This window comes from Leguminivora glycinivorella, chromosome 15, assembly GCF_023078275.1.
Source record: "Leguminivora glycinivorella isolate SPB_JAAS2020 chromosome 15, LegGlyc_1.1, whole genome shotgun sequence".
Classification (NCBI taxonomy): domain Eukaryota; kingdom Metazoa; phylum Arthropoda; class Insecta; order Lepidoptera; family Tortricidae; genus Leguminivora; species Leguminivora glycinivorella.
In genome coordinates this window covers 12,837,784-12,863,655 of record NC_062985.1, presented here as the reverse complement: position 1 = coordinate 12,863,655, position 25,872 = coordinate 12,837,784, and the positions used below count along the sequence as shown (strand labels likewise).

The 25,872-nt window shown below is 37.5% G+C and overlaps 1 long non-coding RNA gene across 1 annotated transcript; it reads left to right on the top strand.

Moving 5' to 3' along the window:
• The first annotated feature begins 710 nt into the window (after nucleotides 1–710).
• Nucleotides 711–1,610, top strand: LOC125233754. Its single transcript, XR_007177882.1, has 3 exons — nucleotides 711–965; nucleotides 1,326–1,442; nucleotides 1,516–1,610. It is a non-coding gene; the product is annotated as an uncharacterized LOC125233754 (long non-coding RNA).
• The last annotated feature ends 24,262 nt before the right edge of the window (nucleotides 1,611–25,872 follow it).

Sequence of the window (25,872 nt, the reverse complement as noted above, 5' to 3'; positions counted from 1 at the left end):
TTTGTTTGTGCATTCGGCTACGCATACTGAGAGAGAGATCTTATTTTCACTTATACATTACACAATACTTATGCATGTGTTGTGTTGTTATCACTGTTAACAAATCATTATTGTAAGAGCAATATAGCATTGTTTATGATTTATTTCCGGCGCATTTACTTAACATTTTTTAATTATAAACACCAAATCGTATTCCAGTAAACATCGTTAAGCTAAAAGTTTAAAAATTAAATAAATAGAACATAATGATGCCAGCAGACATTTATTCCGCACTTGCAGCGCTGAAGTGGCTTAACTTTTCCTTCCGAGCAATTTTCCGTTAAGTGACTAGTTTTATTTCTTAAGTTAATATAGGTTATTGTAACTTAAAGTGAAAATCGGGAAAATGGTATAATAGTGAAAATTGCAACAGTATTCTTCCTACTCGTCGACTTTAATCTGTCAATTAGGACACCAAAGACTTAACTATAACTGCCAAATTTTCAGTGTTTGAAGGTTTTTGACACTTGACAACTATAATATTTCAATACGATTCACTGCAGGCAAGAATTTTATATATATCTCTGGATAGTGCGTGCCGACCAATGAGTTGAAGCCAGGTCATTCACCTTTACTCCTATGTTCTATCTCTTTCCGACACTGTGATGTATTGCCAGATTAGTTACTAAAAAAAACGTATAAAACATTCTTCAATCAAATTGACTTAGTTTTCTTTGTATTATACAAAAAAGCACTCAAGCAAAAACCTTATTTCTCCGGTATTTACCTCCTGCGTACTATGGGAACACTAATAATAAAGAAATATGCCCGATATGTCAGAATTGTCAAAAGTAATTCACCAATTCAGAGTTTTCTTTTGTGATATAAACATTTTTCGTCGGTTTCCTTAAGTTATGCGCAATGTATTGCATAGTGCAGCATTGTGGAAGTAAATGGAAACCGAAATCCGACATAAGATTTCACAAGTAAGTACTTATTTTACCAAAATGTTCATAAACCTCACTGACAATCAATTTTCTTCTATTTTGCTTGTAATCTTGGTTAGTTCTAATCATTATATTGTTTTCATTGTCTCAAATGATATCAAAATTCCCGCGAATAGGTTTAGAACGATAAATATGACCTTTAAAGAAAAAAATAGCTATGTGTGGTTTTACGACTAGGGTGACCAATCTTTTTTCATGCATGGTATTTACTCTTATTGAATGGAGCTAAATCTATCAACTTGGTACGGTTTCTATGTTCATAATTCATATCACAGTATATAATACCAAATTTATTGTTTGTGTCTTTACAATTAACATGAATAATATTAAACATTTCAGTGTTCCAAAAGATGAAACAAGGAGACAGCATTGGCTGTCAATTGTGCCGATAAAGGAGTAATTAGTAATTTAAGGAGTTCCGTTCTGATCTTCATCAGCAGTTCCACTGCACCAAATGTACGTTCCTGGACGTAAGTGCATGCTGTTCTTATAAAAACCCAAAATCACTATATTTATGTATACCTTTCAGATTTGAGGAGTTCCCTCAATTTCTCTAGGATCCCAACATCAGAACTGGGTTGTGATAAAATGGGACCAATCTGTATGCAATATACATTCAATCACCATAAAAATTCAAAATCGGGCCAGTAACGACGGAGATATCGTGGAATAAACGTAAAAATACAGACGAATTGAGAACCAGCTTCCTTGAGATTTGGGGTGGCGCTTAAAAAATAAAGATACTGGGTTTTGCCTGTGCAATTGCCGACGAAGTTATGATGACGAACAACTACAGGAAATATATCCTGAAGGACGGTACGGTCGACATTTGTTGGGGACAGGACTATTGTAGCTAATAAGCCTGACATTGTCATAATAGATCGATCGCAACGCCGGGCCGTGCTCGTTGACATCACCATCCCCCATGATAAGAATCTCGTGAAGAACGAGAAGGACAAGTCCAGTAAGTACCTGGACTTGGCTCACGAGATAACCGCCAAGTGGGATGTTGATTCGACGATCATTGTCCCGATAGTCGTCTCAGCGAACGGTCTCATAGCGAAGAGTCTCGACCAACATCTCGAGAAACTCTCGCTAGGTGGTTGGATCAAGGGTCAGATGCAGAAGGCGGTGATCTTGGATACGGCGCGGATAGTCCGACGGTTCCTCTCTCTGCATCCTTAACCACCGGCAGCTTGGACCCTGCCTCGCTGCTAGCGGCACCCTAGGTTAGGTTTTTTATAATATGTTTTTTTTTATTGTTTTGTAAGTGGTTTTGTATTTTACTAAAGATACTGTTGTAAAATGTCCTAGTATTTAATTTTTTTCCTATTGACAAATCGTCACTACTTTGAAAAAAATTTGTATCTTCTGTCAACTAAAAGAAAATGTAGTAGTATGTATGGAATGCATATAGACTTACTGTGTTTTAACTTTGAGGAGAAGCATGAGATACGAGATTTTTTAAAAGTAGTGACGAAATACTTCCCTTATATTTCTGGGGCTATTCCCACTAGTTACCACCAAGTTTTACCAGCCCTAACTACGGGGATTTTTCCCACATTGTTAACTACCAAACCACCTGGTTTGGTAGTTGACTAGTTAATTAGTTTTCCCAGTAGTTCTACCAAAATATTGTTGTGATGGTTTAAAGTGACTGAAACATTTTTTAATAAATACAGGTCAGTTAGTAAAAGAAAAGTTATATTTTAAGCCTCGTGTTGCAACACTCACCACGCTCTTATTCTGGAACGGTTCTGAAAAAAAAATCCCAGTAGTTTACCACTGGTAAAAACTGTACCGTATTTTGTGGCGTAAGGCAAAGTAACTGCAGAGTGGTATAGAAATGGACCTTATTGGCGGTTGACAAATTAGTAAGGTGCATTAGAGTAATTCCGAATGACAGAAATGTTCAGATAATTCCGAAAGGGGAATCTTGATATGACGGAAATAATGGTGATTTCTATGCGACTTTCCTAATTAGACGACTTTCGGAATTGCCCTAATGTACCTTACTTTTTGAGTTTGTGAGGATGGATGTTCACTTTCGTGATAAAACGATTGATCGGATTTGAATTTAATAAGTTACAAAATTAATCAGTCGTATCTTATACTTTTAAACGAGCAATTCTTGTATATTTATTTATTTATTTATATATATATATTTATTTACACTGACGATCTCGGAAACCGCTCTAACGATTTCGCAGAAATTTGTTATGTGGGGGTTTTTGGGGGTGAAAAATCGGTCTAACTTATCCTTAGGTCCCGGAAAACGCGAATTTTCGAGTTTTCATGCGTTTTTCTTCGCGCGCCATCTCGTGTGCAGTAGTTGTACTGTTAAGACAGAATTCTTTCGGTCGATGTAAGTACTATTTATTGCAAACACTAGATGGCGACACAGGTCAAGGCTAAAACGAATAGAAAATACACTATTTGAGTTTTTGTGGCGAAATGCGCGCCATCTCGTGTGGAGTAGTTGTGTTGTTAAGGCTGAGAATTCTTTCGCTCGATGTAGGTACTATTCATTTTTGAACTAGATGGCGACACATGTCAAGTATACAAAACAGAACCGAGCGAAGCTCGGTTGCCCAGATATTAAACGTAATACGTCAAATTCCGCGGGATATCCCTAATGTATGCTTAATCATGGACACCCTAAAGAAAGAGATGCAAGACCGGCGTGACGTAATTCAAGGTCAAATTTTCTGGCTTCAACGTAATGTTCGGCGTGCAATATCCAGTATGTATATAAGATTCTTGACTGCAGGCAACTGAAACAATTTCAAAAATAGAACTTTATACAAGTTTTATACCAATTCGACCTGGCAAATTTTTCTGCATCTGCAACACATTTTTTATCTTTACCTCTCCATGCTTACTTTATACAGTGAACGGAGGACAAAAAACGTGCCTACACAATTTTCACATGTTAAAAAAAATATTCATCATAAATACATGATGTGATGCATACCCCGGCTGGCGAGAGCAAAAATGCGTCTGCTTCTAGTGCTTAATTAAATATCGACTATTCTATCGACATATCGGTTACATCCTCAAGGTAAAGTTATTCACAATATCAGAATGTGTTGAAGAAGAACGTTGTCATTTTAACTTTAAACACTTTAAATAAATTGATATCTGGCAGAGAAGTGGAACTACCTAATACAGAACAAATTCATAATCACTATGAATTATTTCGTTTTGCTCCGATTACTACAGTAGATTTAGAACGGTCCTTTAGTTGGATGAAATGGATTTTATCGGCAAGGCGAAGGAGTTTAAAATCAGAAAATTTAGAAAATTGCTAATTCTATATTACGAAAATTACATAAAATACTGAATAAATACAAACACTTGGTTTTAATTTTGTTTACAACAATAATTAATACTTCTGCATATCATAACGGTGGTCCAGTACATCGTGTTGTTTTTATCGACATCGACCAAAGTGTGTGTCCTCGCACTATTAAGCTGTCAACGCATTTTTGCTCTCGCCGGCCGGGGTATGTGATGGTACACCATTACTTGGTCTTTCGTTAAAGGTATCTCTTATAGGTAATACGTCACAACATTGGCTAGGTACCCTGGACCTTAAATTCGCTTGACTTGCACCAACCGCTGCTTTGACATCATGGGCCTTATTTAGGGTAAATCCGCTTGGCTGTGGGTAAATAATGAAATATATATGATGACTTGATTCGGCTCATCGCGGCTTATAGCCACCCTCGGTCCGTAAACAAAAATCCAACCGGTATTATATTTATACTATTTTCAGTTTATCGGTACTTGATATCGGGGAATGAGGTGAATCCATACTAATCCATACTAATATTATAAATGGGAAAGTGTGTGTGTCTGTTTGTTTGTCCGTCTTTCACGGAAAAACGGAGCGACTAATTGTCGTGATTTTTTAAGTGGAGATAGTTGAAGGGATGGAGAGTGACATAGGCTACTTCTTGTCTCTTTCTAACGCGAGCGAAGCCGCGGGCAAAAGGTATAATTTGGTGTCTGCCTTCTTGAAGCCTTACGCCTTGGAAACTCAAGTTATGAAGAAAGTATAGGTGCTTAATTTTAACTAACTATAGATTATACATATACTTATAATACTTTGATCTTAATTTGAGCAAGTAAAAGAGCCAAAACTTGAATTTATTGCGTGGCGTAATATAAACGTGGAAAAAACCGTTTTTTTTTCCTAAAATTTGGTCAATTTCGAGTGATTGTTGAGTTGAGATTTATCCATAAAAAGTAACTAAGGTACAAATAAATTGTATCTTATTAGATCACAATAGCTCTGTTAAAGCAAGTAACAGGGAGAAAATATTACGATTTACGTTACATCACACTGAAAAAGTCCTAAGTTCATAAACGGTATTTAGGGAATAAGGCCTTTTAACTTACTAACTTTTGTTACTAGGTAGCCTCAAAAATAATATGGAAAATAAAAATCATATTGGGGTGTTTTCGATAAGGTAAATGAAATGATATTTACGCGCACTACACTTACAGGTAAAGGAACCTACGGACTATTGTATTAGCTTGCCCGACATTTCGGACAATATCCGCAAGTCAGTTATCGCGATATCGTCCGGTATGTAAGTAACTTAGCTTTGCCCAGGAATACATTATTTTTACAAACCTTGTTTACTCAATGAGGAATGGATTTTTTTTTTCATGTTCGTGTGAGATTTTAATACCACCATAATTTACCTGAGTTTGAGTCTGCATAATTTTAAGAAATTTCTACGTTACCGGAATTCAAACACATGATCCCACTTGGCAAGACCTGTCGTCGAATAAAAACTGCTTATCGACTTAATAATAATGTATTTACTTAATAATGTTCATTTGATACTCAAGGACATAGATATTGACAACGTTATAAACGAAAAGTGGTTACAAAAATGATTATTGATTACAATCTTTGTTTCATTTCTTGTTGGATATTCTGTAAGGACTCTTAGACTGAGGAAAACCATTTACAAAAACGTTGACAATGAATTACTTACCTACTCGTTCTTTACCTAAACTACGAATACTGATGTAAGTGACCTCGACGCCTTTGTGGAGATTTGCCCGAGAAGGAACTACTCGTGACACGTGTAATTTCTTTACTCAGTATATCGTGCTATAATGAATGGCTACACGAGTGTCCGGGTTAAGCTGGAGCGAGGCCACGATCACAGTATAGTAAAGAGTGCTCTCGTACAGTATGGCCACTCCATGCTTCCCGCTGAAAGTGCCGCCCACCCGCTCTCGGTTACCTCACAGTTACCGCCTGTCAAGAACGCGAGCAGTCGGCCTGTCATCTCACATGGTGCTCGTTTCCCAACACGAGCTTGGACTGTGTGCGTAGGAACGCGCGTCTTTCATATAATTGATCGTCATTGTCTGAGGTGTGCCACGAGGGTCGCTGAGGATAGGAAAGCGTGGCGCGAACTCGTGAAGGCCCTTTGAACCTCGGGTGCCTTTACTATAACACCAACAATGTAACGTCAGCGTTGGCGGGATTACCAGTAGCCTTACCATGACTTTTTTGAGTTAAAAAATACGTTACGTTTTCAGTGAGAGTTACGGAAAATGTATGGAAAAACTGAACAGCGCTCCAAGCGGAAACGCTCACGTACTAAAATTTTCATCGGTACCATAAGTTATTAACGTGTTTACTCCGAGTTTTCAATACGTTCCTAACTTTACAGCTAAGGCGCTCTCTTTCTAACTGTATGAAGTCAATAGAACCAGAACTATTTGACAGTCTCTAGTGAAAACTCAATACTTTACGTGAGTAATCATTGACAGTCACTAGTGTAAAAGTAAACCACCAATTCACTGTGATGTGTCATTACTGTCAAATTTTATAACAATCCCACAACATTTTCACGATTATATTTGCAATTTTAAATACAATTATGACTAATATGTATTAATTTATAATATTACGTGAAATTCAAGAACAGCTTAAATGTAGCAGTTAGTCAGTAGTTCGATAAAAAGATAAACCAGTGATGAAACCAGTGTTTGATACTTTTACAAAGGTAATGAGTTATATTTATTCATCATTTTGTACTGTTTAGCTACAGTAGAGATGATTATATTGCTTGCTTTCAGAAAAAGAAGTTATTATTAAAAACAATATTTCCATGCAAGCCGTATGGTATTCAGCAAACCCAACGTAGAAGATTGTTCAAATTGATAAGGAATGAGGCAGTTACGAATCAACTGATTATTACCTACAGCAGCAGGCAGTACCAATTCATAGGCATTTTTGTTCTTCAATGCACAATACGTGTACCCATCCATAGTCACCATAACACCATATCTCGTGGGTTTATATTAGAAGTGAACCAAAGGAAAAAACTTCAATAAAATTATCCTATTATTGAAATAAAGTATATCATTCTGTGACTTTGTTTATTTTGTGATATTCTTGAGTAACAGGCTAAGTATTTAATAAATTGACGTGAAACGAAAACTTAAAACCTAAAATTCAGCGTTTCCGTACATATCAAACATCAATTACAACGACATCGACATAACGACAAAGTCTAAGGTAAGGTATGGAACTTTTGAAGGCCATTATGTGATGTATATGAAGATTATAATTTGATACAAAAGTGAGAGCATAGTGAAAAGAATTTTAAAACAAGTAAAAATTATATCCCATTTTTTGGCGGGGCACGTAGCCAAATGCACAAACGATTATGATTAACATCGTTATCGTAGCTTAGCTATCTCTATCACTTTTCCGTATTGACGTGACAGAGCTAGACTGAATTTCGATCGGCGTCTAGCGTCAACGATTGACATTTTAGCTAAGTCCTTGTGTCAAAATTGTCAAAGCTAATTTTTTTTTAATTTATTGGGAGCATTGGCAACTTGGCCATCAGCTCAAACATACAATATTTAATACAACATACAAATAACAGGAATAACAATTACCATGTTAAACATAAAAGTAATAATTGCACATATTGAAATGCTAAACTTATGACTATTTAGTAACTACACAAAACAATGTTTTATGAATGAAAAGAAGTATTTTTGAACAATTACTAAATTATTTACAAAGCGCCAATAGTGTGCATAATAAATTCATAAATTACAGGGTATAATTTTGGATATTTTAAAAGAGCCTTCAAGTTGATTTCCCGGTTCTTTGCTTGGCTGAAAATCCCGGGAATTCCCGGTATTTTCGGTAGGTACCGGTATTTCCCGGGAGCAAACTCTAATAGGGATAGGGATAGGGTTAGGCATAGGGATAGGAATAGGGTTAGGGATAGGGATAGGGATAGGGATAGGGATAGGGATAGGGATAGGGATAGGGATAGGGGTAATCGGTCGGACTCGTACCTACTACCTACGCTGTGGTCGCTGTGTAACATTTCTACAATCATTGCAAGCATTTCTTTAAAGACAATAGTAATATGAGTAATCGAAAAAAACGCAGACAAACGTCTGCATAGAAACCTACGGATCCAAATGAAAATTTTATTTTTTGTACATGTTTGAATAAGGATTCTTTTATTACGCGGGCGAAGCCGCCGCCAAAAGCTAATTCTATATATGATGCTATGTACCCTTTTTCTGCAAATAAAATATTTCTATTTCTTTACTACTCGAGAACATCACAAATAAACAAAGTCAATTAATGAAATACTTTATTTTAGTAACAGGATTATTTTTTTGGAGTTCAGGTTCCTTCCTTTATTGGAGCACTTCTATACATATACCTGTGATGATCATGGCCAATAATACCATTAAGTGCATCGCGGAACAAAAACACCTATAAATTGATACTGCTTCCGAAGGTAATGAGTAGCGTATCTGCCACAGTGCCACAGTATTCATATTAATTGAACTATCTTCCATGTTGACTGAATACCATACGGGTTTGTTCGGAAATGTTGATTTCAATAATAGCCTCCATCATCTTTCTGAAACCAAAAACTGCTTTGAGCAATATAATCATCTCAACTGTAAATAGCCAAAAATAACTCATTACCTTATTTGATTTGTTTACTGGTTTATGATGAATTTCACGTAATATTATAAATTAATACAATATGTTAGTCATAATTTTATTTAAGTAAAACTGCAAAAATAATCGTGAAAATTCCGTGTGATTTTTGTATACTTAAGTTGACAGAAATGTCACGTCAGAATGACTTGGCCTATGGTTTGAGGCCTACTACCGAATACCGAAGTAATCGAAATGTGGACATGCGTCTCTTTTACTCTTATCAGTATGAAGTGAAAGAGGAAGAGTCCCTCAATGCGTATGTTTCGGAATTCGCAGTAGACCCTATATTGACAGATTTCGATAGGTAAATTTATGGAGATTAGAGGTAAGGAGCGAAAGCTTTAAGTATCAGAAGTGCACATATAAAAGAAAAGATAGGCACTGGAATAGCAGGTACATAAGGGTTTGACAATCTCTTAGCCTTCTCGGTAGTGACCCCGCCTACGGAGCAAGAGGTCCCGGGTGCAAATCCTGATAAGAGCTATTTTATTTTTTTCTACTACATAATATCTTTTCCTGGATTATTTTATATTTTTACATACATACATACATACAATCACGCCAGTATCTCAAAGGGGTAAGCAGAGCACATGAAACTACTCAAGTTCCAGTGCCACTTTTGGCAAACAAGGGGTTGAATAAAAACGAAATTGTGACATTGCAGTGACAGGTTGCCAGCCTCTCGCCTACGCCACAATTTAACCCATATCCCACTGTCGCCTTCTGCGACACCCACGGGAAGAAAGGGGGTGATGAAATTCTTAACTCGTCACCACACGGCATATTTTATAATTTTAATATCAAAAAATATTTTGTTTTGTTACAACTTTTCGAAATTTCATTCGCAAGACTTACAACATTACCTAAGAATCCTAAGATGGGGCAAACAATGTAAAAGGGCTTAAGTTGACATTTTTATTAATAAAACAATAATTAAACACAATTAAAATACACAAAATGAAAATTGAAAAAAAATCAAAAATCAAAAAGAACGCTGTCAGGATCTAACCTGAGAACATCTGCATACGAAGTCAGCGCACTACCACGGGACTACATCTTGACTTGTTCAGTATAACGAAATCAGCCTAGAGAATAGAACGTCTAATGTCATGTCACATCGCTGATCATTGAGCAAGACATGAGAGATTTGTAACCTCAATTACAAGGCATCAGCCGGTCATTTTTGCGACTGTTCTACTTCGACAGATTTTCCTCCTTACCTCTATTCTCCCTGGGTAAATTACATTTACTTATGATTTTAGTTCCATCGCGTAAACACCAGAGGCGTAGCATTCGTCTATAGTTCTTTCTCCGTTTATTCATAAACTTAGAAAGAGACAGAAGCAGCTTCTTTGGAGTGAAGTTAGGTACAATATAATGTAAACAAACGTAAACTCACTCACTTTCTAAGTAAAGTAATACGGCTCTCACTTGGGCAGCCCATGGTAACGGTACAGGAAAGGTCAGGCACAGTTTTAGACCAGTGAACAGTGATGATATTTCTGTGGAATCGGAATTACTTCGACGCTTCAACAAAACACGGTGAAAAAAATTGACATAAGTAGTTTCCAGAATCGTTCGTATTATTCCAACCAGTAAAAATTCTAAGAAAAATGCCCACTACAATCAACAACATTTTTCTATAAGTATTGTACTTATCTATTGGAAACTTTCATATTTTGAGGGAGAATTACGAACGTCAACAATGCTAAAACGTTTATTAAATAGTTTACAATGTGGTTGCAAACAATAGCCGCCATAATACTTTTCTCTTAAAATTTCAGTGGAGCAAAGTCTTTTGTTTTGACTTTCTCTGGACAGAATGATATCACGATATTTTCTGAAAGAGGGCCAGATTTCGTCCCTCGCAAAATCTGCGGAAAATAACATTTTGAGAGAGGGAAAATACAAACCAATGGGGCCTTAAAAATATTGAAGATTAAATAGGGCCCAATATTCCCTTCATTAGTTGTCAAAGCGGACCCCAGGCTTTCATGAACCGTGGCAAATACCGGAGTAACGCACCTCCTTGCGTAATTCCCTTTATCAAAAGGTGAACGTCTCTCAAACGTCTCACATATTCCGCGCATAAAAGAATCAAAGAAGCGGCAAACGTCACTACTTTAAGCAATTCTTGACAATAAACAAGTTGACTGTACGACATGTTCGGCGCGCGGAATCCCACTGCTGGGACCAGCCGCAGCACCAACCAAATCCACCTTAGCCCACGGAAACATGTTACAAGTTCCTTTGAATGCGTTATTTCATCTCGCCGAAACCGCAAGCGAAAAGAATCATTCTTATTTGAGATTTAGGGCGGTTCTTGCATGAGGACGCTTTGTATCTCAAAGGAGCGATTTAAAACATGTTCCGAACGTTTGCGGTGAAAGCTTTCTTGGCAAAGTTTCTTGCTTAGTTTTATTTTCAAATTTCGATTCATGCACGGATTGAAGGTACACTCTTTTTAGAACTACTAGAGGTTAATTCTCGAATCACGCAAGGACCGTGCATAAGTTTTCTCAACTTAAAGCTTATGCTACTTTTAAATCCTTAAAGAAGTTGAGCCTAAGCCACCTGAATAATTAAATCAGGGACGCAACATGTCCGCTTAATTTTTATTGTGGTGTTTAAAAGATTGCATTGTTACCAAAGTTTTCAGAGTAGTCACGGTCTTTACCTGTCAAAACTGTTTACACATCACAACTAGGGTTGCCAACCGTACTATATAATATAGTACTGTACTATATTTTGACCCAGCGTACTATATTCTATATGAAGCATATACTATAATAGTACGCAAAAGTACTATATTTTTGGGGTCCATGCCAGTGGCGAATTTACACTAGGGTCAAACAAACCGCCAGGAGCGGCGTTTTGATAATGAAAAAAATTTCGCGCTCGCTCCGCTCGCGCTTTTATTCATATTTAACCTTCACTGTACATTTCAGTACTTCGTTCTGACCTGCAAATATTGCAGTTACCTACGTATAAAACCACCGTTGTTTGCAAACATTTGTATTTTTTCCATGATATATTAAAAAACGACATTTCTTAAGGGGATTCTCTACTCCGATGAGCTTCGATTTGAATCCATTGGTGTTGAGTTCCAAATTTATTATTTTTACATTTAAGGTAGTTTTATATTAATATTTTCAAATGTAGGTACTTGCGAATCACCTCACCCTTCCAAGTCACCTATCCTTTGCCAACGCACGTGAGATGAGTATATCTGTCTCACTCGCCGCGATTCGAGAAGCAATTTTCGCCTCGATCAGTCCCCGTCTAAGCTCCGTTTGGCTAACAGCCTGCGCATGGCTAAATATCAAAAATGTGATAAATATTAACGCGCCCCTAAAAACTGTTGTGGACAAGTGTATCGTCTATTGTGCCGATTGCTGAAGGGAGTTTTGGAAAAGCTGATCAGCTGAGAAGACCTAGAAGAAAAGCTATAAAGGTAGGCGTTGGCATTTTCCTCTTTCCTTTTAAACAAGGTGCAAGCAAGTATTTTGTGTCGTAATTTACTTAATATTCAAATTTATACAGTCCATTTATTTCGAAGCTAAATTATTCAAAAACATATCCTTCGTAGCGTTTTGAAGGCCCGCTATTGTCATATAAATTAATTTCCCGCATAAGTATGTTGTGAAAGCGCTAACATATTTTTTGGTCCTTCGAGCCGGATAGTTAATCTTTTCCATTAAATATACCGCTAACTGTATGGTCATTGTGCTACGTAACTGAAATACTCTGTCACTCATCCTATTATATCTATCGCATCGTCAGGTATTTCATTATATTTCCGCTCCGCGTTACGAAGTACGATAGATCGTAGGTTATTTCTTTATATATTTTATTTTTACGACAAAAATACTCATACACGTGTTCCATTTTTCCTTTGTTCGCATTTCAAAATTGTTAGCCATATTTGAAATAGTCAAGATATTCATTCGTGAATCTTCGGAATTGTTCGGCTCACTTTCGTTCATTCCGATCGTTTTCATTCCATATATGATTGCACTGCTCGGTCAGCCAAACCGCACCGCACCGCTTACCGAAATATTACAGGTAGAAAAATATTTGTTCCGCTTATTATCGGTTGGCTCGCAGCTAGTGTTCGTTAGGTATACCTATTTATTAGGGAACTCGTTTATTTAAAACGCGTAGGTATACTGTTTATTTCATTCGAATAATTATATGTTTGACCGCATTGTCAAACTAAATAGTACACTACACCTTTATACTTATACCTCGTAGGTACATTAGTTTATTTACGACGTTCGATTTATTAGTTTTATTGTAAAACTTGTTAATTCTCAACAAGATGTCTAAATCATCAAAAGCCAGGAAAGGCAGCGAGGGCTTTATTAGCGATAATTATAACACAAACAAAAATCAGCTAGCCCTCTATACAGTTCGGCGCGACGTTATTTACAAGCGCGTCGAAAATATATTGGAACTTGCTTACAAGGCGGAAACCGATCCATCTCAATATAGGGCATTTCACACTAGTACATTAAATTTGGATAAAATGCGTGAAGATTATCAAACCGTTTTAGAGTCCTATAATTTATTGCAGTTGCAAATGCAGCCCGATGCTGAAGTAGATTACGAGTCTTGGTCGGCATTTGAGGAAATGTTTTGTTACATTAAGCAAGTTCTAATCGACAACGAGTCTAAGGTTCCCTCTGAACCTGCGCACTCTTTAAAACCAATATGCCGCCTGCCTAAATTAGAATTGCTTTCTTTTGACGGAGATGTAAAAAACTGGCCTTTGTTTTATCAACAGTTCAAAAGTGTTATTCATGAAAACTCGTCGCTGACTGACAGCGAGAAGGTGTACTATTTAGTTGGCAAATTAACCGGCAACGCCACAAGTGTTTGTTCCGGCTTGCCAGCAACCGCTGAAAATTACCATATTATTTGGAACGCATTGATACAAAAATATGATGACCCGCGTTCGTTGGCGTCAACATATTTTAATCAGTTGCTAACGTTCAAACAATTAACCGCAACCAATGCCGCCGGCTTGGATTCATTCTTAAATAAATTCAACTCGTCTGTAGAAGCCCTTAAGCAGTTGAACCTTGTCGATTTAACCGATTTCATGTTGTTACATTTAGCGCTGCAAAAGTTAGATGCCGATACAATTAAATTGTTCGAAATTACATACCGCAAAGACAAAATACCTACTTATCAAAATTTAATTGAATTCGTCAAAGAACAAAATAAAGTGTTGTCTCGTTCGCCAAATGCGGCAATTAGTAAGCCAGTTGAAATATCGGCTAAAAAGCATCTCTTGCAAAAAACTAAATCATTCGTAAACACGGATGCGGCCAATGACAAAGGCGCCAGCGATAAATGTTCTTTATGCAAAAATAAACAACATGAACATTTATATTCATGTCAATCTTTTAATAATATGACTCCGCATGACAGGTTCAATTTTATAAAATCTAACGCTTATTGTAATAACTGCTTAAGTGTGAAACATAAGACTTCCTCTTGTACTTCCAAGCGACATTGTTCTCATTGTTCGTTAAGACATCATACGATGTTGCATTTCAATACCAAAGAGAAATCTCACTGCAATGTAAGTGCAGTGGTATCCGCACCCGCTTCTAATAATTGTTTTCCCGCTGCAACAAATAATGTTGTTATTCCCGCACCCGCTCCCGCTTATGACCCGACCACAGCCTTACCCAGTGCTGAGGTCAACCGCACCGCGCAAGCTAATATTATAGACCCGGCGATTGCTGCCGTTAAGGTCGAAAATGGCTTGATTTCTCGTCATGAGGAAAACACAGTTTCTTTGTGTACTTTTGCTGGCGAAGATAACAGTAACCAATGTTTAGTTACTGCTTTACTTGCGACCGCTAAAATTAAGGTTATTGATTCCTTAAACCGCACACATGTCCTGCGCGCATTGATTGACCCAGGATCCATGTCAGATTACATATCTGTCGCTTGTTGCAAGCGTCTCTCGCTAGCTATAAATAAACCGCTATACCCTACTGAAGCCACTGGTTTGGGAGAGTTAACCCTCAAGACCAAGGGGCATACCGCGTTAACTTTTTCATCTTTAAAGGATGAATCATATCGATATTCGATTCGCCCTCGTGTTGTCGACCGCATTACGTCTGAATTGCCCGACTCGCGCATAGATAGGGAAGTTGTAAATTATGCTCGCAATTTAAATTTACCTTTAGCTGACGATGGTTTTTCTGAACCTGGTCCTATAGATATACTCCTGGGGGTCAATGTATATTGTAAAATATTGTTATCAAACAAAATCGAAAGCTCGAATCCTATAATACCTACCGTGTTTGAAACGACCCTAGGGTACATTTTAATGGGTGACGCGGCTATAGTTAACCCTCCTACAGCCTCTCACACACTCTGCGCGTTTACTAGCGATCCTCTTCACAAGTTAGTAGAGAGCTTTTGGGCAACTGAAGAAATACCTTCTCGCACATTTTTGAGTCCCGATGACCAAAAATGTGAAGATATTTATACCGCAACCACTGTCCGTAATAACGACGGCAGTTATACTGTGGACCTTCCATTTAAGGATGATCCTCATACATTGGGCGACTCCTTTAAAACCGCAAAAAGGCGTTTTTTGCTTTTAGAAAAGAAATTTTCAAAAAATCCTGAGCTTAAGTCTGGATACGACGAAGTTATTCGCGATTATCTTGATAAAGGTATTCTCACCCGCGCGTCAGCTGATGACGAATCTACTGATGGATTTTATCTACCGCACCGCCCTGTGTTACGTAATGATAAAATTAGCACAAAAGTAAGACCGGTTCTGGACGGAAGTGCGAAGACAGATACGGGTCTTTCTTTAAATGATATTTTGCATTCCGGACGTAACTTACAGGCTAATATATTTCACATTTTGTTAAATGTACGCATTTATAAGATCGCATTTTTCGCTGACGTAAAACAGATGTATTTATGCATTTATGTGAATTCTTCACACCGGAAATACCAACGTATTTTATATCGGTTTTCTGATACCGACCCGCTCGAAGTGTTAACCTTTACTCGAGTAACATTTGGACTTCGACCGTCAGCTTTTCTGGCTATTCGGACTTTACGTCAGTTAGCTGCAGACGAGCGGCACAGATGGCCAAAGGCAGCCTCTGTGCTCGAAAGAGATGTCTATATGGACGATCTGGCTACTTCTACTTTTTCAACCGAGGAAGCAGTTAAGATAGCGGATGAGCTGATCGCCCTCTTCAAAGCAGGCGGATTCGATTTGCTCAAGTGGTCTTCGAATTCGCGGGAGCTGCTTGAGCACATACCTGAGTCTCACCGACAATCTAAATCTATCTCCTTCGATGACGGAGATACGTTTAAGATCCTAGGTTTGAAATGGCTACCTACGCGAGACTGCTTTGTTTTCGATATCTCTAACCCGCCGTCCGTTTGCACTAAACGCGCCATTCTTTCGGCCACCGCGCGTCTGTACGATGTCTTAGGACTCGTCGGGCCTGTAATTTTATATGCTAAGTTGATTATTAAGCAACTTTGGCTTCTTTCCATCGATTGGGATGAAGAGCCACCCCCTCATATTATTAAGCTATGGCAACAATATTTAGCTGAGCTACCGTTAATATCTCAGCTAAATTTTCCCCGACATTTAGGAATTGAGACGAGGTCTCAAGTTTCGCTGGTTGGTTTTTCTGACGCCAGTGAATCCGCATACGGTTGCGTCATATATGCACACGTCGTGAACGGTAACGAGCCACCCGTAGTTACGTTATTGTGTTCGAAGTCTAGGGTAGCTTCCGCTAAACCTAAAATCACACTTGCTCGTCTAGAGCTTTGCGGAATTCTGCTTCTTTCTCGGCTTCTTAAAGAAGTTCACGACACTATGTCCAGTAGGCATAAAATAAAAAATATTTATGCATTATCAGACTCAGAGGTCGCCTTATGTTGGTCGGTTGCCTCTCCGCATAGGTTCGACACCTACGTCGCTAACCGCATATCACAAATTCAAAGTAACATTTCGCCTGGCAATTTATACCACGTTGCAGGTGCACAAAACCCCGCTGACTGCGTGTCACGTGGTCTCACCCCTTCTCTGTTGATTCAACATGAGCTCTGGTTTAAAGGTCCAGTTTGGTTATCACAGCCTACAGAGCGTTGGCCTATACAAAGTTTCGTTCCAAAGCGGGCACCTTTACCCGAAGAAAAAACTTTGTCCCACGTGACCACAGAGGCTAATAAGCCTGAACATCCGTTTCTATCTCTCGCGACACGCTGTTCCTCCTGGAACAAGCTGCTTCGAGTCACAGTTTATGTTTTACGTTTTATAAAAAAGTTATCTCCAAATGAGGTAATTACCGCTAATGATTTAGATACTGCTGAGCTTGAAATTATAAAAGCGATACAAAATGCTAATTTCTCAGCCGACATCAAGGCTATTTCAAATGGACATAAATGTTCTTTAAAGTTACAAAAATTATTTCCTTTCCTTTCAGACGTCCAGTCATACGGCTATGCCCGTTACCGACTCAATAGGAGTCTTATTTAGTTTAGAAACTTAGTTTTAGCCCGCGTCTAATGTAGACAAATTAAATATAGGTAGTTATATTTAAGTTATAATAAGTTACGTTTTTCTTTAAACTAACTTGCTTAGTGAATAAGCGCAAATTTAATATTGTGTATTTTCAACCTTTTGCTGTTGTAGTGTTAGGTTATTCTCTCGTTTGTAATTTCGTCATAATGAACTTAGAAAGTAAGTAACTTGGCACAATGACCTTATACCGCGTTATATTTATGTGCAGTTGGCACTTAGCTCTTTCCTTCCTTTTCTTTTGAAGGGATCCTTCAAGGCCGGGGGGATGTTGAGTTCCAAATTTATTATTTTTACATTTAAGGTAGTTTTATATTAATATTTTCAAATGTAGGTACTTGCGAATCACCTCGCCCTTCCAAGTCACCTATCCTTTGCCAACGCACGTGAGATGAGTATATCTGTCTCACTCGCCGCGATTCGAGAAGCAATTTTCGCCTCGATCAGTCCCCGTCTAAGCTCCGTTTGGCTAACAGCCTGCGCATGGCTAAATATCAAAAATGTGATAAATATTAACGCGCCCCTAAAAACTGTTGTGGACAAGTGTATCGTCTATTGTGCCGATTGCTGAAGGGAGTTTTGGAAAAGCTGATCAGCTGAGAAGACCTAGAAGAAAAGCTATAAAGGTAGGCGTTGGCATTTTCCTCTTTCCTTTTAAACAAGGTGCAAGCAAGTATTTTGTGTCGTAATTTACTTAATATTCAAATTTATACAGTCCATTTATTTCGAAGCTAAATTATTCAAAAACATATCCTTCGTAGCGTTTTGAAGGCCCGCTATTGTCATATAAATTAATTTCCCGCATAAGTATGTTGTGAAAGCGCTAACAATTGGTATTATGAATAATACGATAGTTTCTAAAGCATATCATATTAACATAATCGTCTTTACACAAACTAGCATCCCATAATTAGGTACCTACTTCACAGCTCATTGATTCTGTGATATTTAGCATCAAAGTTGAACTATTTTATTTTAGGACCGAAACTGGTTCTTTGGTCAAAATTTTGTGTGTGATTTGATGTGAAATACGGTGTAAAGGAATCCGTTCTTACTGCATATGTTTACTAAATACTTTAAGTTGAAGTTAAAGTGATATGTTTTATGTTAATTTGCCTGTTTTTGTCTCAAAAACTTCTAGTCATAAGTAATTTGGCTAATACTTTTCGGAAAATCAAATAAAATATTTGTTGAACTAATAGATGTCAATATTACTAAAGTAGGACCCCTCAAGGTCGAAAACTTCCATATTTCATGACTAGCCTAATCTATCCAGATGCTTAATCAAATTTTCAAATTGAAACAGGCAACGCCTTAGCCATTATTGTACCCACAAACTGTGTGTACCAACAATAACGACCTCGTGTAGTCAACCTCAAGATACAAAGTTTGTATTTTACTGTTTGTATTTTTGTTACTGACTTACTTAACGCAGCGGAGAACCGGCGAAGTAATTATTGACGGATTGAGCTCGCATCTTTGCCATGATGCTTTTTAACCCCCGACGCAAAAACGACGGGGTGTTTGACGTGTCTGTCTGTCTGTCCGTCCGTCCGTCCGTTCGTCCGTCTGTCTGTCTATCTGTCTGTCTGTCTGTCCGTCTGTCTGTCTGTCTGTCTGTCTGTCTGTCTGTCTGTCTGTCTGTCTGTCTGTCTGTCTGTCTGTCCGCCTGTGGGTGTGTGTGTCTGTCTGTGGCATCGTAGCTCCCGATCGGATGAACCGATTTAGATTTAGTTTTTTTTTGTCTGAAAGCTGAGTTATACAGTAAATAGTTTCTGCAAAAGACTATAGAAACGGCAACGACATTCTCTGGACCAAACATTTTGGCAAAAATAATTTTGTGTTTCTAACAAATGTTCAAGAATTAAACTCAACTTTCTGTTGCAGGTGATGCAAGAGGTAGAGGTAGATGCAACCTTTGGTGAAAACCTAAAGTAAATAAATAATGTAGTTTCATTTCATTTCAATCTGACACTCCGTAAACAATGGCGTTTAGCGCGTCCGAAGTCTGATTTTTATTTTATTTCACTGAGACAAATACATATATCGAAACTCGCTAACATTTAGTTGCAAGAACTGCCAAATAAAATGCAAAGCTTTCTCAGCTGACAAGAACGGCAAGAACCACACTTATTTAAAGTCTGAATTTCCTTGATCAGCAACTACTACTATATGACCCGAATGGCAAAGTAATTTCAATTCAAATTCGAATGGGAAGACAATATCAAAGGATCGCCAAATAACATCTAAAAAATATCGTAACCCTACACCAGCGTCTATGCAAAAACTTCATACCGCCAGCCATAGGATATAGAATCATAGCACATGGAGGTAATGCAGTAACCGTTGCAAAGTTTTTGGTCCAGGCAGAGATGGGGTACCAAACCAAAGTCAGAATCGCTTACGCTTCGTAGCTAGCTCTCCCCGTCATTCTTCTGTACTGCGCGACAGAGACAGACTGCGTTTCAATTACCACGTAGCGCGAACGACTGTCACTTCGGCTAGGCCGGCTGGCATATCGACTGGAGACGGATCGGCCTCCCGCATATTTTATTCATGAGTCTGTTTGTCTAAATTTCCCGTACCGCTAGCCGAGCTGCCGGATTGAAATTTTGCCAAAAAACTTGTGCTATATCCTAGTCGTGCTGTCCGCTGAGTTACGTCCCTGCTAAGCTTTACAGTCTACGAACAATAAAACAAACGTAAATTACTATACAAAGTTTGTAACTTAACTTACGGTTGATGTATAGTCATGGATAAGAACGTACCTACTTAATACACATACCAATTGAGTGCCATATGCTAAGCTTATTGTACCCAGAACCCTGAAATTATATATTATTAAATGTTTATTTCTCATAAAGCTTACTATTTTGCATTTGCAAAGCAGATAATGCAGACTAGCAGATGTCATACAGTGACACCAAGATACGCAAACGATAACGCCACTAAAACTCGCATGCAAATCTTATCAAGAGCAACTAGATACACTGGTAGATCCTTTCTGAGAGCCATATAAGTTTCCATTAGGTGTCAACCAATATAAACGATCGTGAGATTTCTGTGTAAATCTCTTTCGAGAAAGTGGCTGGGGGCGTGGTGCAACTCAGCGCGGACATTACTGGCACGTTGTCGTTGCATTCAGTGTATATTTATTAATTCTAAAGGATTCTCGCAAACTTGTTTTATTATTGTCTCTTTTTTGAAATAAGTTATCTATTTGCATAGACTTTACATATAAACTAAAACTAAGGATAAAATTTAATGTCTGCGTTAATTACAAAATATGTATCGCAATGCTGATACTCGTACGTCGTGCGAGAAAATTTCCAGCTCTTCAATCGCCAGTTAAGTAGTTACGTCAACCAGACGCTTCGCAATTTCTGTAAAAAACTTGTGCACTGCTGGAACCCCATCGAAAAAAATAAAGTTCCAACGCCAAATGGTACAAAATGGTACTCTTGTATTTATTACGTCTCTAAATTAAATAAATCATCGTTTACTACTCGACATGACCCTTCTTATAAAATTAAAACATTCTAAATCATATCTTTTGCAGAATGTTTACTGACCATGCCGAAATCCGTGCAAAAAAATCAGCCTTGGTTTTAATGGTATTTCCGGATGTGGCTTTCGCGACCAGTTTTACAATAACGAAGCAAAAGCTTAGCTGTGCATGTGTAGAGGCCATAACAGTCGGATCCATTTGCACCGATGTGTAGAGATTTGCATAGATCCGAGTGTAATGGCCAATCAACAGGTTACACGACTCATTGTTATGTTTTATTTATTCATTCGCGATACTTATTCGTTTATTTATTGCTTGGGAACCTTTTTTTGCGTATATGTGATGAAATGTGTGTATGAGGGGAAAATCAAACCTCAAATCAAAAAATGTTTTGAGTTATTATTAAAGTAATGTGCGTGACTTTTCGAATGCTTCTTCTTCTCCTATGTTCGTTTTATATAAGTTGCGTTTTTTAGTAACCCAGAGACATTGTCATGCAGGTAATAAATAATATGGTGTAAGCGGTCAATTGCAAAACGAAACGTATTTTTTAGAATAAAATCAATGAATTCAATATAAGAGTAGGGCTCTTGTCGGTGCAGCTTGATGAAGATGCCTCCACTTTGGTCAATCCGAAGCCAGCCTAGAATAAAATAAAATGCCTACCATAAAACCTCTTCTTTCAGTAACTAATATCAACTTTTATAAAGGTAGGCGAAGATGTTTGTCCTAGACAAAGGGATGTTGTTTTACGATACAATACTGTGTAAATGTTAGATAAACATTAGACATCCTGCTAATAGCGTTAACCAAAGTACGTTAAAACTTGTGAACCCTGCTTAAAACAGACTCGATACTGAAACTTAACATAACAGATGAGCTCGGCGCAGCGTAATTAGCCAAAGCTAATCGCCTCGTGAAGAATATTAAGACAAATACGACGACGGTAATAACCCTGATATATGGCCTGGGGCGGCATTCCGGGTGAACAGCGAGCTGGTGCGATCACTTGGGAAAATCAGAGGGATGGCCGAAGTCAACCGCTAACATTCTTATAAAAAAGTTACAACTGATAAGCAAAAACTGTTCATTTGTGAGAAATAAAACACTTTAACTAATCAGTTAGTTAACTTTTTTATGAATAAGGAGGTTAGTCTTTCAGTGGCAAAGTTGAAACATATAACATGTTTTAATAAAAAACTATTTGCTTTGTCTTTGACGTTTGTTTACCTAATTACCTAGGTCTTCTAGTGGATGTAATTTGAATGATTTAAGCTGAATTGACAATCGTTGATGAGGTGGCGATCAAAACGCAGTCTGACTCTGTCGCTGCACTACAGAATAGCGACAGCGAGAGCTATTACGGTACGCTTACGATGTGCAAGCGTAAGCGATTCTATGTAAGGTTAGAACAACTGAGGCCTGACATTGATTGGCGACCCGAAAAGATAGGCGCCGCTTATACTCGCGTAGCGTAGATGAATGTGGCCTTACTTCTCGGATTAAATTATCTACGGGGGGTTTCCTAAGCGGAAGCGTTTGCATCTAGCGTCTTACAGTTTTATTATTTTGGATAACAAAATACACTTACTAAAAATCTACGTAGGTGCAAGAAACTTTCAGTAACAAACCTAAAGAAAGGATTTTCCTTATCTCTCTCTGCCCTCCATAGGTAGGTATAGTTTTTTTCACAGAGCAATCCCTATGATTATTCTAAGCTTCATAAAAAATAGGTTTCTTGAAAGATAAACAAAGCCCAGTTTTTTTATTACACTCGCATTATCTCCTCGCAGTTTTGCACCGTGCTAGGAATGAAATATTTCCCGTAACACATTAAAATTTCTCCTTACGAAACAGAAAATAAGAGAAAATACCGTCTTTTATGAGTTAGTAGCGTGTTTTACTTATAACATGTTGCAGGTTACCTAAGTAATAAAACGATGTTTATTATGTCTAGACCTACTATATGTTAGTACAAGGCAAAACGATATAATGTCGGTCCGTCCTTTTCGCACCATTTTTATTTTTTTATAAAATTTTGTAAGTGCGGTAGGGACGCACCGATACGATAAAGTTTATCCTACTAATGTGCTACGCCCTCAATAGTGGCGGCTCACTAATCTGCCCCTTCGTTCCAATGTAACTAATGTAAGTAGCAGCAGCGGCTGGTCCATACAAGCCGATTCCCACCGGCTTGCCTAAAATTGATTACTAGTAAAGTACCTAATGTTAAGGTAGGTTTCTTTTCGCTCAGTGTTGCCTAGCAGAAATTTTCACCAGCCGCCACTGGTAAGTAGGTATCATTATTTAATTACATAAAACGATCTCGAACTACGAGCCATTTATTCCCTAAAACAACATGTTATGAAATAAAATAAATGTAACAAGAAGCACCTCAGTCTGTGGTCTCATTGTTAATGAAACTTTATTCGTTACCTACTTTCTCATTATTTATGTTAATTTAAGTAATTTCGTGTTCATTTCGGAACCTACTTCACAAAGGAAAATTAAGGAAGACACGTGGAGGAGCGAGCTCTGAATATGGTCCACCATGGTTTGTATTTAATTTTGTAGGTCGAAGTATTTTCTAGATATTTTCATTTAGTGGCACTAATTTGGAGACCTACCAGAGAACTATACGTTTCGTAAGTACTAAGTTGGTAACAATACAAACTATCTACTATAAGGTAACTATAAGAAAGGGTAAGGTACCCAAGGTATTAACTATAAATTAGATACAAACGATACAAAGTATCCAAAAATATCACAATCCTTTCATCACCTGCCAGAAAACCAGCAAAATTATATTCATTAAAATGATGACCACATCGCCACACGCAAAAGACACAAAATCCAGGTAACCCGAAAAAAGCGAAATTTAATTATTTTTTAATTCAAACGAAGTTCTTCCCTTTTAATAATATATAACGTGTCCTGTCTCCCATTTTAATTATGCGGAGTAAAAATTACAAAAGGAGCGAATAACTCTACACTGTAGTGAAAAAACGAAGTATCCGTGTATAAAGGGTGTTGGTACTTAGGACGTTTTTGTAATGATTAGAATGTTGCCCGTATAAATACAGCGGGGAATTTCATTACACCATACGGGAGTAATACATGAAGCTTTTTCATAGTTTACTCGACTTCATCGCCTTTAAAATGGTCCGCGTTATGCAGGACTGACAAATGTTGCGTGGTACATGTAGTTAAAATGTTTTTTTCTTTACTTTTCTTTTACCAGTAAAAACAGTAAATTTTGATTATTAAAATGCTGTGTCAGTTTGATATTTTCTCTATATAAATATATATTTCGAAGTTTACCTAGCAAGGTACATATTGTATATGTATAGTGAAGCGTTTTTAAAAAAATAAAACTGTAGCTGTAAAAAAGAATATACTCGTAGTTTTCACTGGCATCTGATGTACATTCTTTTGAGAAGGATTTGTTACCTACTGGTTAACGTAAAGTCTAGCTATTTTCATTGAACTTTAATAATATAAAGCAATAATACAAATACTACCTAGGTATGATACCGTACTTAGTGATACATCCAAATAGATACAGTCGACCAAGAAAGTGGTCTACCAGTTTTTACAAAAGATGAGAAAATGTGAGCTCTAACGATCGCTAGGTTGACTTGACACATGGCATGACGTAAACATCATATATAGACAGAGCGATTGTCACTGACATAATATTATTACAAGCGGAAATCGACCTTGTTGTCTCATGACGTTTAAACGAACCTCACCCGTAGGTAAGGGTGGTAAACCACATTTTTGGTCGACTGTACCTACATAATTACTTATAGTATATATATTCGCTCCCATTCTGGCACTTATGTTTATTTTCAGTAGGTACTTATACTCGTACCTATACATATTCACGAAAATTAAGAGTATAAACAATCTTTCATAACCGAGATGGCTGTTGTTTACATGACGCGATCCAATTAAAGTTGGTAGGAGATTCTTGAACGTAGGTAAGCACTGTAAGTGGGTTACGTTTGGATTGGCTCCCGGGCGTTGGTTTAGAAATCACATTAAATTATATTTTGCGGTTCGGTGGTAGTATTCAGATGTTAAATCCTATTAAGTTATTAATGTGATAGGTACCTACGATACGAAATCGCTTGCCTACACATACATAGATATGAATATCTATGCTGAGACATTTAGTGCGTCATCTTTAAGAAATAAATAATACTAATAAAATAAATGTTTGTGGACACCTTACACACTATATACCTGTACTATAATATATACCTACAGGTATATTAGTATCAAATTTTAGTTTACTCTTAGGAACTATAAATCAACCTCAACAATATAGGTACCGGCTCTAAACTCACTTGAAATCATTTCACCAAAAATATTGGCACTGGTTATTACGAGACCGTCTGGTATCTAACTACTGGGACCGTGCGCGACGACAACGCCACGTGACAGGTGACCATTATGGACAATATTGTAACCGCTGTCAAGCGAGAGGTAAGTAAACATTGTGAAAAAAATAATGAAATCTTGTGTTATTTTACTATTACATTAGACAATTTTGGACGATGGTGGTTACAACATTGTCGCCAATAACATTAAAATTGTTGTTTTCAGTGAGAAATTAACAAACTGGTGACTAGAACGGGGTTTCGGGCCATCGCTCACGAAATGAGACGATGAATAAAGGCAAGAAATTGGTGCTATCTGGGCATTTTCTACAGATTGAAGACATTATTCCACCATTTGTACCTAATTGCAATAAAGTATAAATAAA